We start from the raw sequence: 13870 nt of genomic DNA, 5'->3' as shown, positions 1-13870 counted from the left end.
TGGTGGGGTGATCCTGAGATCTGCGACCTGGTATTAACACGCAGCCCAATCCATCTCCACCATTAGGAGCTCTGGTGAATACCGGTTAATACTTAGACCCGCACCTCAGGTGAGCCTTCGTCATTCCCAGGGGGATCCGCTGGTGTACCTATCCTGCTGGTTTCAGGTAAGCCTTTTACTGCTATAGCAACTGGTCTCTGAACCTGACCTTATACCGTGACACTCTAATAGATACAGCTGCAGCTCTGTGTACATCAGTGTGATGGTCAGTGGGAAGAATGTTCCTTACAGTTGTGGTCAATGGAAAATAGATAGCTGGCTTTCCATATTCAGGTCCTTTAAAAGTAATATACAAATTTCTGTTGAGTATGAACTCACTTTAATGTTCAAACCGTATTCCCCGAGTCATGTACATACAAATGTGGAGGTCTATTTAGCATTTCATATTTATTTTTTAGGTATATAAATTGAGGTGAACATTATTCAGATTTGGTGACATTTCTATAGTTTATTTTGTAAGATTTTTTTTCCACCTAACAAGATTTGTTTTTTGCTCTTCAGGACACTATGTTCTCTGTTGCTCATGATGTGGAACATCTTCTGGATAGAATGGTCTCCTCCTATTCAAGGATTAAAGAAGGTAGACTTACAGGAGTAGATCCTCATTGTGAAGAAACTTGGAGAAGGTGGATTTGGGAAAGTATTCTTGGCAAATGACAGGAAAACAGGTCAGTGAATTATATCCATTTCAATCTCTCTCATGTACTGCATTAGGCATGTAAATATGATCTGCAAGACAGACTACTTTCAAGGCGTCACTAATGCTAAAGTTACTCTAAAATAAAAGGATCAGTAAAGTAGAATCCCCATAAAACAAATGAATAGCCGGAATATGGAGAGAACATATATGGCCCAATTATAACATGTATTACATCTCTATGAAAGGTAAACATCTGGGTGCAATAAAATATTTAGAAATGACCTTAGACCAAGAATTGGACATTTTAAGCTGATAAACTTTTTTTTGCACAGGTGGAACAATGGCGTTAAAGGTTATGGAGAAAAAAAAAAAAAAAAACCAAACAAACCACTCAGAAGTCTTTCCTCCGGGAGGTCAGTATTTCATGTTTACTTTCAATTCATCCCAACATCATTCAATGCCTTCACCACTACTGACCGCTTTGAATTTGTCAATAACTGGCACCTCTTGGTGATCTGCTCTCCATGATACCAAATGTAAGTACATTAAGATTTAAGTATGGAGAATTGTTTTCCTTAGGTTTGGATAGAGTTAAGAGTTACAACTAGTCTATTTTTTCCTGTCTGTATCCTTTTGTAAAGATTTCCTTTCACTTCCTCTCCTAGAGATGCAACAGGAATTGAGGAAACTTAGTTGATCTTTAGTAGAGGTGTCCATGTGTAAAGATGTACACTTGCCTTTTGTTCTGCCTACTCGTACTTGTTCTGAGCACGTAGATACATATGGAAAAATAATCCATCCCTAGTCTAAAACTAAAAAAAAAGTTATAGCTATACATATAATTGTTTCGATAAATATTCAGAATTTATCATTTTTACATAAGTATTCTGAATTTCTCCTTTGTTTTTAGGTGAGAATTCCAGAAGATGCAGTGAAGAGGTGTGCTGTGCAGATCTCAAGTGCTCTTGAATTCATTGGAGAAAGGACTGGTGTACATGGATGTGAAGCCAGATAATGTTTTAGTGTTTAACCGGGACTGCTATTCCATCAAGCTCACAGACTTTGGCCTTGCTAAGGTCAAAAAGGGACAGTGGTTAGGAGGCAAGTGTGGCACCGTGTCCTACATGGCTCCAGAAATGTGCAAAATTGACACTTCAGTAGGCCTGGTTGTGGATGGCAGCCTTGATGTGTGGGCGTTTGGAGTAGTCATCTATTGTTTACTTACAGGAGAGCTTCCATGGGAGGATGCCATTCCAGACAATGAAAAATATTAAAGCTTTGTTGACTGGCAAAACAATGTCCAGTATACTAACATTTATACAGTAGGTAAAGTTGATCCAGGGATTATCAGATTGCCTCTCCATTATGGTCATGAAAGTGATGCAACATGGATTGAATTAGTCCATTTAAAATGGTGAGCAATGTGGCAAGAAGTGAAAAGGTTGAAAAGGAGCTATATTATGAGCTCAAGAAACATTTCTCTATACAAAAGCAACCTGAAACGCACAAAGAAATAAATTTCCATACATTTTCACTGCCAGTGTATCCATTATAAAAAGGAGTTTTAATAGCAATTAACCAATCAGTGGCTCTGCAACTCCACGAGGCAAATTGAGATAAATTATCTTAATCTGTAACTCAAACAATGTTACCTATACATTAGTCAATATCTACTCTCCAAATTCTGGTCAATTATCGTTCTTGCTATCCCTCGAAGATTAGACAAGGTCCTCCAGGGCTCTTTATTAATGTATAGTGGATACAACCATGGACGACTGCTCCAATCCTTCCCACCCATCTCACTGTGAATTACATCCTTTCCCCCCCCCCCCCCCATTTAGCAGACATATGACACCTGGAGGTGTATAAACTCATACTTCGGAATTGATTTGATTCTATATTTGCTTTCTCTATTACAAAGGATTGTCAGTCAAAATAGTTTGAAAATTCAGGAAAAACATTCTACAAGTCATACTATTTTATGGTGTAACAATACTGAGTTATTAGCTAAAGCACAGCATGGGAAAAAAAAACTCACCAAAATTCAGTATTTTGATATGAACACTCCTGATGTGGGGTATTTTTCACTTTGGTGCGCTCAAAGTCTACATCACAGGCCTTCCTATACAAGCAGCAGGCAAAGAAAAGAGGTGGAAAGCACCGATCCTAACTTTAGTAAAAAAAAAAAAAAAACACACATTGGAAAAACATAAAAAGCAATCCTTCCCCCTATGTTCGCCTAGATTTAATTTTGACTACCAGGAAGCTATGAATAAAAGGCATTGTATTATGTTCATGGTAAAGCAGGGAAACTTCTGGCTCATTATCTTCGTAAAAAGACAGCAAAGAGCAAAATTAAAATTACATAATAGATCCCCAGAGTGGTGAGGAATATCACCCCACTACTATAGCTAACACTTTACAGAAATGTTACCATACACAACGAAAAAATTTAGACCCAGCACTTCCCAACAGAAACGGGTATAAAAGATGTTTGAATTCCGTCAACCTCCCCTCCTTAGCTAAAAAGATACCTTAACACTACTCAACCCTCCAATTTCTGATACAGAAATATTGGACACAATGAATTATCTCCCTTCACACAAGTCACCAGAAGCAGACGGATTATCCACAGAATACTATAAATCATTTGTATCTCATGAGACCACTGCTTCTGCCTCTTTTCCTGAGGAAACGCTTCAAACTACCATTACTGCATTGCCTAAACTAGGAAAATAAAAACAAAGCCCACAAAATTTTAGACTGTTGAACAGACTTGAAGATATATGCAAAAATAGTTGTGAATAGGTCAAAATGTAACTTTTAGTTAAAGCAGGACAAGTGGGATTTGTCAAGGACAGACAGGCCCCAGATGGCACACAGAAAATGTTTGATGGAAAATGGTTTAAACCCGAGTGCCCACAGTGTTCCTTATGCAAGATGCTGAAAAAAACAAACAAAAAAAAACATTCAGCAGGGTCCACTGGGGGTACCTGCAAACAACTCTTCAGAAATTTGGATTCCAGGGATTTATATCTTCAGCAATATCTGCATTATATATAGAAACCCCTCGGTAAGTGTTTATACCTCTGTTATGTCAGACAGATTCTATTTCACATATCGAACTCGCCAGGGTTGTCTTTTATCACCACCACTTATATTTACTCTCATGATGGAACCCCTGGCGGAGACCTTTAGAAGTGACAGCCATATCTGGTATTACAATAGATGGCTATACACACAAGATCAGATTGTCTGCCATTGATGTTGTGCTTACATTGACAAGTCCAGTCTATTCTGACAGTCCAGTTCCTTCTTGATCCATTTGGTTCATCATGAATTTTTTGGGGCTTTTGCCTCATCTATGGCCTGCTTAAAGCAGATCTTGCCTACATCTAAGCAGAACAATTCAAACACACTGTTTAATGTTTAATATTCAAAGCAAACTCCACCACCCATCCATGTCTTCATTTTTATTTTGTTAAGCCACTCTGTGGTCTCATCATTGTGATAACACCCAGAGCACAGACCACTACAGGGGAGCAGGGTCCTTATACCTCACTGAAGATGTTTCCATTGACACTAATCCTCAACCTTGGGGTCCTGGCCACATCCAAATCCATGGATGACCCAAAAGATTGGGTGGGAAGCACAGAGTAGCCAGCTCCAATGGCTGGTACAACTACAGACATTGGGTTGATGTGTACCACGCTTAACAAATAGTAAAAAAGAATGGCATCCCCGACTAGCAGATCGTGGTGATGGTGTGCCACAATAATCGTAGATAAGGAGATAAGGAAGAGAATACAACCAAAAAGAATTATCAACTGGCCCAACAGTACAGATGTGTTCACAGGAGTGCTGAAGGACTACACAAAAGATAGTGACTCCTATCAACTTCCTGGTGGTTCTGAGCGACGACGATAAAGGGTTAAAAGGAAAAGAATCTGGGAAGGCAATTACGATTGGACCTAATGACCATATCTTTCTACTTCACTGATCACAGAGCTATGGGTCTGCTGGCCTTTTCAAGTGAACCTCCACATCGAGGAACTGAACAAAGACCACTGAGTACATGTATGACAAGACTTAGACAAAGATGGTTCTATACATCGAGGCCTGTGAATCTGGCTCCTTGAGAAAACCACCTACCAAACAAAATTGATATTTACGCCACCACAACCACCAACCCTCATGGAGTCCTCTTACGCCTGATGAGAAGCAGGACATACTTCTGTGATCTTAACAGCATCAGCTGGATGGAGGAACATTAGACACTGCAAAAAACAGATTTTACTGGTCAAGCAGCACACCAATACCAGTCATATGATGCAGTATGGGAACAGGACTATTTGCAAGACGAAAACAATTCCAGGGTGGTGCTAAAATCAGTGGCTCCTTGTTTGACCCTGGAGCCGGTACACAATATGAAACTGATCCCCGGACCAGGAGGAGTCTATGGCCATTCTAAAGAGAAAGTTCCTGGCTACCAACAATGCTATTGAGGGCCAGGATGTACTGACCAGGTTAAAGGCCCTACAGGGGGCCAAAAGCTTGATCAATAAAGTTGGTGATGAAGATTGTTTCTGTGGTGACAGAATCTGATGAGTTGGCAGAAGAGATTCTCACCGAACTGAAATTAATGATCGCTCGTGTTACTGTGTAGCAGCCGAGTACTTCAACTAGCACAACCTACTGTATGAATACTCCATGAGACAGTTGTACACTCTGGTGAACCTCTCAATACAGATACCCACTGAAGAGCATCACCCATGCTATGGACAATATCTGCCAAGATCTGCACTGACACAGCTGGCAACATCAAGTCTTCCAGTAGAGGGGAACATGGGTAATTAACCCCCTCTGCAATGTGTCCCCTCTGAAGCCTCAAATTTAATCTTTATTCTATGATTGTTTATTTGCCTTCAACGTCACAAATCCTCATTACAAACCCCAACCTTCACTTACACAGCCAAATCCATCTACATCGGTTCAAATCCCAACCATAAAACACTAGCTGCATGGAGTTTACATGCCCCCCTTGTGCGGGTCTCCTCTGGGTACTCTGGTTACCTCCCACACTTCAAAAGACATACTGGTAAGATAATTGGCTCCTGTTTAAAATCTGCCCTAGTACGTGTATGTATGATTGTGAGTTAGGGACCTTTAGACTGTATGATCCTTGAGGGCAGGGACTGATGTTAATGTACAATAGGTAAAGTATTACATAAACTGACAGCACTATATAGGTACCTGTAAGAAATAAAATCTTGAAAAACAACCCCCTAGCATCTCTGGTTGTGGCCATCTAGAGTAAGGGCAGTTGATTTGTGTAGCAATTACTCTGGAATCCATCTGCCCTTAGCTTAAGCATGCATGGAGAGTGTCTAATTTACTTCCCCAAGGACACTTAGGGATGAAAATCAATCTTCTTACTACCAGTTACTGAGAGCCACACACACACACACACACACACACACACACACACACACACACACACAAATGAACTGGCAACTAACGGATCTCCCCTAACACTTATGTATTGCTATATGTCCTGGTTTTACATTTTTGTACTTGACCTAGTTATAACCTTGACTGATAATTTTCCTGTGTAGAGAGATTGTCTACATATTTAGGTCCTGTAACTACTCCATACATTTGTGTTCAAGCTCTCACTTTAATGACCGAACCTTATTCCCAAGTCATAAATCATGATGTGAAGGTCTATTGAGCATTGGATGTTTATTAGGTATATAACTGGAGGTAACAGTATTCATATTTGGCAGTTTTTTGTAGTTAACATTTTTTCTGAATCATAATGTAACAATTTTCCACTTTTTGCTCTACAGGACACTTATGGCCTCCTTTGCTTATGATGTGGAAGTTCTTCTGGATAGAATTATCTCCTTCTACTCAAAGGACTACAGAAGGTAGACATACAGAAGCACGTCCTCATTGTGAAGGAACTTGGAGAAGGTGGGTTTGGAAAAATATTCTTGACAAAAATAGGACAAGAAAACAGGACAGCGAATGAATCTAACCACCACCATTCCAATATCCTCTACAAATATGTATGTCTATGCATGTAACTTTGACCTGTAAGACAGCATAGACTTCTTCCAAGGTCATCACTAATCTAAAATAAAATGAACAGTAAAGCAGAATCCCCATGCAACACTAAATTGAAGAGCAGGTATATGCAGTGTGCAAATATGACCCAATGGAAGCACTCATTACAATTACTGTAAATGCATTTTTAAATAATTTTTCTGAAAATTTTCATACAAAGCAAGGAGAACCAAAATGAAGGTTCACCAAGATAAAGCTGTAACAATACAGGTATGTTTTCAGTGAAAATTAAACAAGGACATAAAACATGGTACATACAAAATAGGTTGTCACAGAGGCGAAAAACTGCTGAGGTATAAGGAACTATAGAGACCTTCTGAACATATCATCTAGGAAACATGAGTGCTGAGTCTTAGTAACTAGACAATTGTGTCTAGAAACAAAGTATGATCATTTCAAAAATCACATCCAAGTAAGAAAAAAATTTAGATAGTGGGGTTAATTGCCAAGATGATGGCCCAACCAGTAGCAAAAGAAAAAAAAAAAAAAAAGAAAAAAAAAAAAGGAAGCTGAGAGAAGAAACCAAGTGAGGGGACCGTCCGAATGACGACAGATGTCAGATGACATAAATGTAGGTGCACACAAAAAGGATTGAACTAAAAAGCAAGGTATGAAAACAAGGGGGGGGGGGGGGGAGTGAATGGAGTACAGAGAGGACTGCTGAGGGGGTCACCTTTCAAATCTAGTCAACTCTGATCTTTAGCAACCACCAGTGCGAGTGAGCAATTTCAGTCAAATGAGCATCTGTAAAAGAAAAATATTGCCAGGGATACCAGGTATCCCAAAAAAACCTCCTCCCTGTTATTGATGGTTGCCTTTAAGTCCTCCATGTCCCTAAGCTCATTCACCTTATTATACCATATATGTTGGTCTTCCTTCCAACATACAGGGATGCAAGCCTTAGCTGTGTTCAGCAGGAGACGACTTCTACTTTTTGAAGCCTTGGACACTGTCAAAAAATATGGAGGGTGCCCCAGCGCTAGCATATATTGGGAAGGTTTGAGGAGATATGATTGAGAGTAGATAGAACCAGATACCACCTTGTCAAAAGTTTGTAGTTCGTCTCCCATACTTAGGTGGCTAAAGACTACTTATGTGCAGAGTGTAGAATCTTTTCCTTTTGTGTCATAGTAAAAAGGTCATACCCAAGTCAGATTCCCATTTTGAGATAAAGGAGGGTCCAAGAGCAGATTCTGGGTGGATAAGAGAATAAAATGGTGGATAAACTGATGGATCTGTCCTCCCTTGTGGCAAAAGTTCAAAAGCAGTAAATTTCTGAGAAAATCCTGGGTTACGCAAGAGTGAATGTAGGTAACAAAAGCTGCAGCCCACTCTAGAAGCTCAACAGAGGGTCCACCAGACCTGTCCAGTCAGTAGCTATAAGGCCTCCAGAGGAATCAAGAAAATCAACAAGGTGGGAGTAGCCCAAAGAGAGGCGAGTGAATTGAGGACCGCTCTTCCTGGTGGAACGCTGGGATTTCCTCATATTGGGATCATTGGGGAAGGCTTGGGGAAATTGAAGTAGTGAGAAACATTTCACGCGTCACCACTGGTGTGGTGCCAAGAGTCGGATGAGCAGCTAATTCTGGTGGTAAAAAGGAATCACGCAGTCACGGCCAACTTAGAGCTGTGTTTCCGGAGTCCTCCAATTCCATTGACCAGTGTTTAGCCACTCCGTGACAATGCAAGTCCACCAGGACGTGTGAGATGAGCGGCCCTATAGTAGTAACGATTATCCAGTGAACAAACTCCCCCTTTAGTCGTAGGGAGGGTCAGAGTATGAAAGGCCAGATGGGGGCTTCCCCAGGACCAGATATAAGTGCAGAATGAGGCATTGATCTTCCGAAAGGACGTCTCTGTGAATGTTGGACTTGGGAGCAGGTAAGGAAATATCAAAAAATGTTTTGATGGGTACACATCTGTCTGGAAGTGTGGGTGTTCCAAGGCAGGCTGTATTTCCATGAAGACCACCCTAGATAACGATCATATATGATGCTGAGTCTTTATAATTAAAAGAGCAGAAATCCAATGATTGAAAAGAACAGGCGAGGGACAGTCAGGCTGGGGAGCATATGATGCTAATAATCCTGGACATCCTCCAGCCAGGAAATGAGGCGGAGCTCTATCTGACTTGCTGAACCTTCAAATGCACATTGTGAGAATCTCAGTGTGCAGTGAAAGCAGAATAGAATAAAATAACTGCAGGAACCTCTCGTACTGTCTGCTGACTGCTTGTAAGGCTGACATTTAGCTTTAAAAAAAGCATTATACATTCTCAATTTGGGAGCAGATCTTATTAAAATGAAAAATGACAGAAACTGGTTGAATATTTCAGAATTCTTGATCTAAGTTAAATGTTTTGACCTGTGAAAAAATATAAACGTCATGGATAACAGAATCAGCCATCTTTCCTCCGGGAGTTCAGTATTTCCGGTTTACTTTCATTTCATTTGGTGTCATCTACATTCTGTTCACAGGAAAGTTTCCATGGCAGGACGCTACTCCTGACGAAGAGTATACAAGTTTTGTTGGCTGGAAAAAAACTATTTTCAGGTGGATAATCCTCCTTTGCTTGGAAAAATGTTAAGTAATCTTTTGCTCATTGACAACACTAAAAGAAGTCAAACTACAGAAGTCGTTATATACATGAGCGAAATCTGGAAGAAGAAACCCCAGATCCAGCCACAAGACAAGAGGAAGAGGATCCCATAGACAGCAATTCTTCTGTTCAGTCTGAGGAATCTTTGTGAGGCTTCCCCCCTGAACACCTCACAGAGCAGGGTTTCCATCCTGTCCATTTTCAGCTCCACATCTGGCCGTTTGCCAAATTTTGCCATCTGGAAGCTGAAAAGTTGGAAATTTGAGTGGCGAGTTAAAAACAGGAGGAGGAGTTGTGCTCTTGAGTGTTTGTGATTGCTGGTGGCTGCAACCGTTTTATTTCCTTTTTTGGGATCTTTGCCAACAGCTTTATAAAACACCTTTTCTGTCACTTTTAAGCAGCATTTCCTTCCTTCAGTCTGATGATTAAGGGGAATGGTTAATTGTTCTCAGGTGTAACAGGTACTACTGTGTATAATGTTCCTTTGTACTCCGTGAGCTTGCCCACCAGTGCGACTTGTCTGGTGACTTGACAGTTCAAAGTCACATGACAAGTCACATCCCATTTCTGGCAATGAGACCAACTCAGTGCCCTTGAAAAAGGTTCCTGCACTATTTTTGTGCAACTTCAATGCAACTTGCACAGAGTGCAAACAAACCGCAATGAAAATCACACTGAATAGTCTGCTTAGGAGTCACACTGAAGTATCACGGACTTCAAAGCTGCACTGGTGTGAACCAAGGCTTAGTGGTGAGTTAACAGGAGGAAATTAAAAAACACGAGTCTAACCTGTAACTAACATCTGAAATGTCCTTTAATATTGTTGTATATGAGATGAGTGCTAGCGGGGTTGAAGCTTTTCCACGGTGCGCAGTGTGCCGCATGCAAACAATGGAGCACCAGCTCCAGGATGGATAATCCTGCAACAGATGTGATCAGGTTGCCCTTCTGGAAGCTCACATTAGATATCTGGGAGGAGCAAAGTGCAACATTGGGCAGAACTGACAACCTTGAGTCTTCCACTCACTGTGCAGGTAATTTCCCAACACAGGAAAGATGGGGAGCTCAGAGAAATGAATGCATGGCTACAGACCTGGTGTAAGAGGCAAGGATTTGGGTTTCCAGAGCTCTGGGCTGATAGCTGGGAAGTATGCCAATGACAGACCTCTGTCAGCCACTCAATGTGTTGAGGCCAAGCCTCGCACTGTGGAGCAAGAGAAACCAGAATCAAGAATACTGATACAAAGACATCTAGCAAACCATGGTACTGGCAGGGACTATTGTTGGGTACATTCTTTGCCTTTTGCCATTTAATACGCATTCATATATGATTTGTTACTCCTTTTGTGCACTGGCTTTTAGGGAGGCGCTACAGTGTTGTGACGTCACGCCACCGCCGGCCATCTTTGGAAACACGTGGTCAGTGTTTTATTTTACATGTACACTCTGCTTTGGAAGCAATAAATTATCCTGTTAAACAGTAGCACGCTATGTGGCATCCTTTTCTTGGGCTCTGTAAGTCTAACCATTCAGAGCCTATTGAGGAGAGAACCTGAGGTGCTGATACCAAGAGGAGGATCCAAAGGGAAACTGTAACCAGGCTGTACATACCAGTAGGTCTTACTAACCTGATGAGACAGTTGTGTTTTCAAAATGCGTGATTTTGCGCATCTGATGAGTGCGCAATTTATCTACCACAAGATTTACCACCTTTGAGGGATAGGATGTTGGAACACCCTTGCCGAGATATTTTGGAAGATCCCCACGTTCAATATTTGGACTTGCACATATACAGCACTTTAGCCACCTGGAGTGGTTATCTTTTGGTTTGTTTATATATTGGACTCTTGCATATGATGATTTTATCATAACACTTGTGTCACTTTGATGATTTTCTGGTCGCTAATTGCACTTTGATATATTGATACTCAATGATTCACTATTAGTCATTTGCATATGCACTTTAATTTTGATATTAAGCGCTGCACCTATTTTTTTTTTTTATTTCTCTGCACAGAAAAATCTGTAGATCCTGCCAGAAATTCTATCTCCTCAGATCCTGTTTGATCTGACAACATTGATTGTTCTGCGCAGAAATCCCAAGCAGTGTTGTCAGCCAGGTTTAGAAGGAACTGCAGTGCAATGCAAGCCAGGTATATACTGATACGTCAACCACTTTGACAATTATTTGCACAAATTGGGCTCATGACTGGGGTAAATGATGGCTTCTGAGCAAGCTCCTGCCTAAACCAAACCCACCAGACTGGTGTAGGACAGCCGGGTACATAGCAGCTCCGGGAGGAATGGCCAGCAGGGACTCATTTCTCTGAGTAAAGGTCTTATTCAACCGAGCACACCTGACATAATGAATAAAAAATGATCAAAGTTTATCAGCCACAGTGAGTGAAAAAATTACTCATTTTATCTGACAGCATTATTGTTTAAGTATGGGAATATAAAGCAGTCCAGCTCCCATGTCACCTTGTAAGATTTCAGACCAGGACTTGGCCTTTGTTAAGCTAGGAGCAATCACAATGTGGAGGGACAGCAGTGTACTGTACAGAGATTGACATTTCAGATGCTTCTAAAATCATTCCTAATATAGGTGAATCTGACCGGCTTCAAGTGGGTTCAGCCCTGACAGGAACAAAAGCCCGATGACAGACCCAAAATGTATTTAACAAGAACTGTAATATCTACTTCAAAAACCCGTCTTGGTGACACTACTACCCCCCCCCCCTCTAATGAAGGGTACAATTAATAGATGCCGGGTGATATCCAGAGGGATGTTTATTGCCATTACTGATTAGTGTCACATGAAACTATTGTCTTTTCTGAAGTTATGATTCCAGAATGGCTTCTAACATACAGGAAGTGATCAACACTGCAAAGAACCGTCTTCAGCTCATCTCCCAGACCTAAAAATCTTTAAAGGATGGAGATGACAACCACTTTTCACCCCATTCAAGAACTTGGGATTGGATCATACGGAAAGGTTCTTCTGGCCAAACATTGCAGTTCAGGTTATTTTTGTAGCTTAATTCATGTAAAGAAAACCTTTACAGTATCAGTTGTGCTTTTTAACTGACAACTTAACTAGATGTAACTGCTGGCTGTTATGGTGCAGTTCAGGGACACTTACAGTCGGGACTAAGTGAGACTCTCCCCACCCCCCTTGTGCCCAGTAATAGGAAATCTACATCACTCCCTGTTAGAGCAGAGCCAAATTCTCCTAGCAGAGGATCTTGGGACCTGTAGTTTTAACGCATACTTAATGAACCACACATACCAGGTGGCTAGCAAACAAGGATTCTGGATACATATATGCACATACATCTGCAAGTGATGGGCTTGCGGTCTTAAAATTTTACCACCCTGGAGGTGGCTCCAGCTGGAAACCTTCAATCCATAGTAAAGACAAAATGTGAGTTAACAAATTGAATGATTTAGGTTAAGTTATCTCTGAGTTATGATTCCTGCCTGTGTTTTGTTTAAAGCTTTTGTGAGCTTTGAGTGTTCACCCCGTACATTGAGTTGGTGAGACATGAATACATTTTTTGTTTTTTTGGTGTGACTTGGGCTGTTGGTAGATTAAAATGGATCAAGAGGACTTAAGATAGGTCTGGTGACATCTAACGTCCAATTCTGTGTTTTGCTTGAAGCAAATTCCTACTGTATTCAGCTTATGTATTATAAGTTTCGCTGTACAAGAGACGAGATGGGTTTCTTATGTCAGGTAACATTTTACCCTATCGGTGTCTAAATTAATCAATTTAAACCAACCTGTATAAAAGTATGACAATCATAACAACATTATGTTCCACAAAAAAACGAGACGGGACATCCAAGCTGGACAATATTCTGCTGATGGACTTTGAATGTGATCAATCTGGCAGATTTTAGACTCAAGGGCCCTGATTCATTAAGATGTGAGTCTACTAGCAGACTGACCATTCAGGCAGACTCAGTTCAATCAATCAAGGCCTGTCAGTCGTCTGAGCAGCGTCTAGCAATCTCATTAACGAGCGTCTACTTTGCAATTAGTAAATGTGGACTCACTGGTCTGGCACAATGTCTGGCACATTTTTAGGTGCAATACCGGATATGTTCCCTAGATGGCGCACAAGCGCGGGCTTTATTAACATTGGCCTTTTCAGATAGCAAAAGAGAATCTTTAGAATGTAATAAATAGTACACCTGTATTAGAATTTTTTTTTTTTTTTGCTGTTTCTCCAAAATGATCAGGAGAGTAATGCATTTACTAATGAGTCATACATTCTATTTTCAATAGTTAAACATTTTCACACATATATCTCAAATAATTTATATACTTCTAATTTCCCAATATAATGATATATGGTATATATATATAAACCCTTGGCTTGTGACTGACTCTGCTTTCATCTGATCCCTAACCTGTTGATCCGCTATTGGTTCCCAGT

At 40.7% G+C, this 13870-nt stretch overlaps 1 pseudogene; it reads left to right on the top strand.

The window, feature by feature from the left end:
* Positions 1 to 4267: 4267 nt before the first annotated feature.
* On the top strand, positions 4268 to 4974 carry LOC149470420 (legumain pseudogene; annotated as a pseudogene).
* Positions 4975 to 13870: the final 8896 nt, after the last annotated feature.

The sequence above is a fragment of the Staurois parvus genome, unplaced genomic scaffold, assembly GCF_062004578.1.
Source record: "Staurois parvus isolate SC_StPar_1 unplaced genomic scaffold, SC_StPar_1.0 ptg000046l, whole genome shotgun sequence".
NCBI classification, from domain to species: Eukaryota; Metazoa; Chordata; class Amphibia; order Anura; family Ranidae; genus Staurois; species Staurois parvus.
Note: the sequence above shows the minus strand (reverse complement) of the source record. Positions and strands in the feature narration are given on the sequence as shown.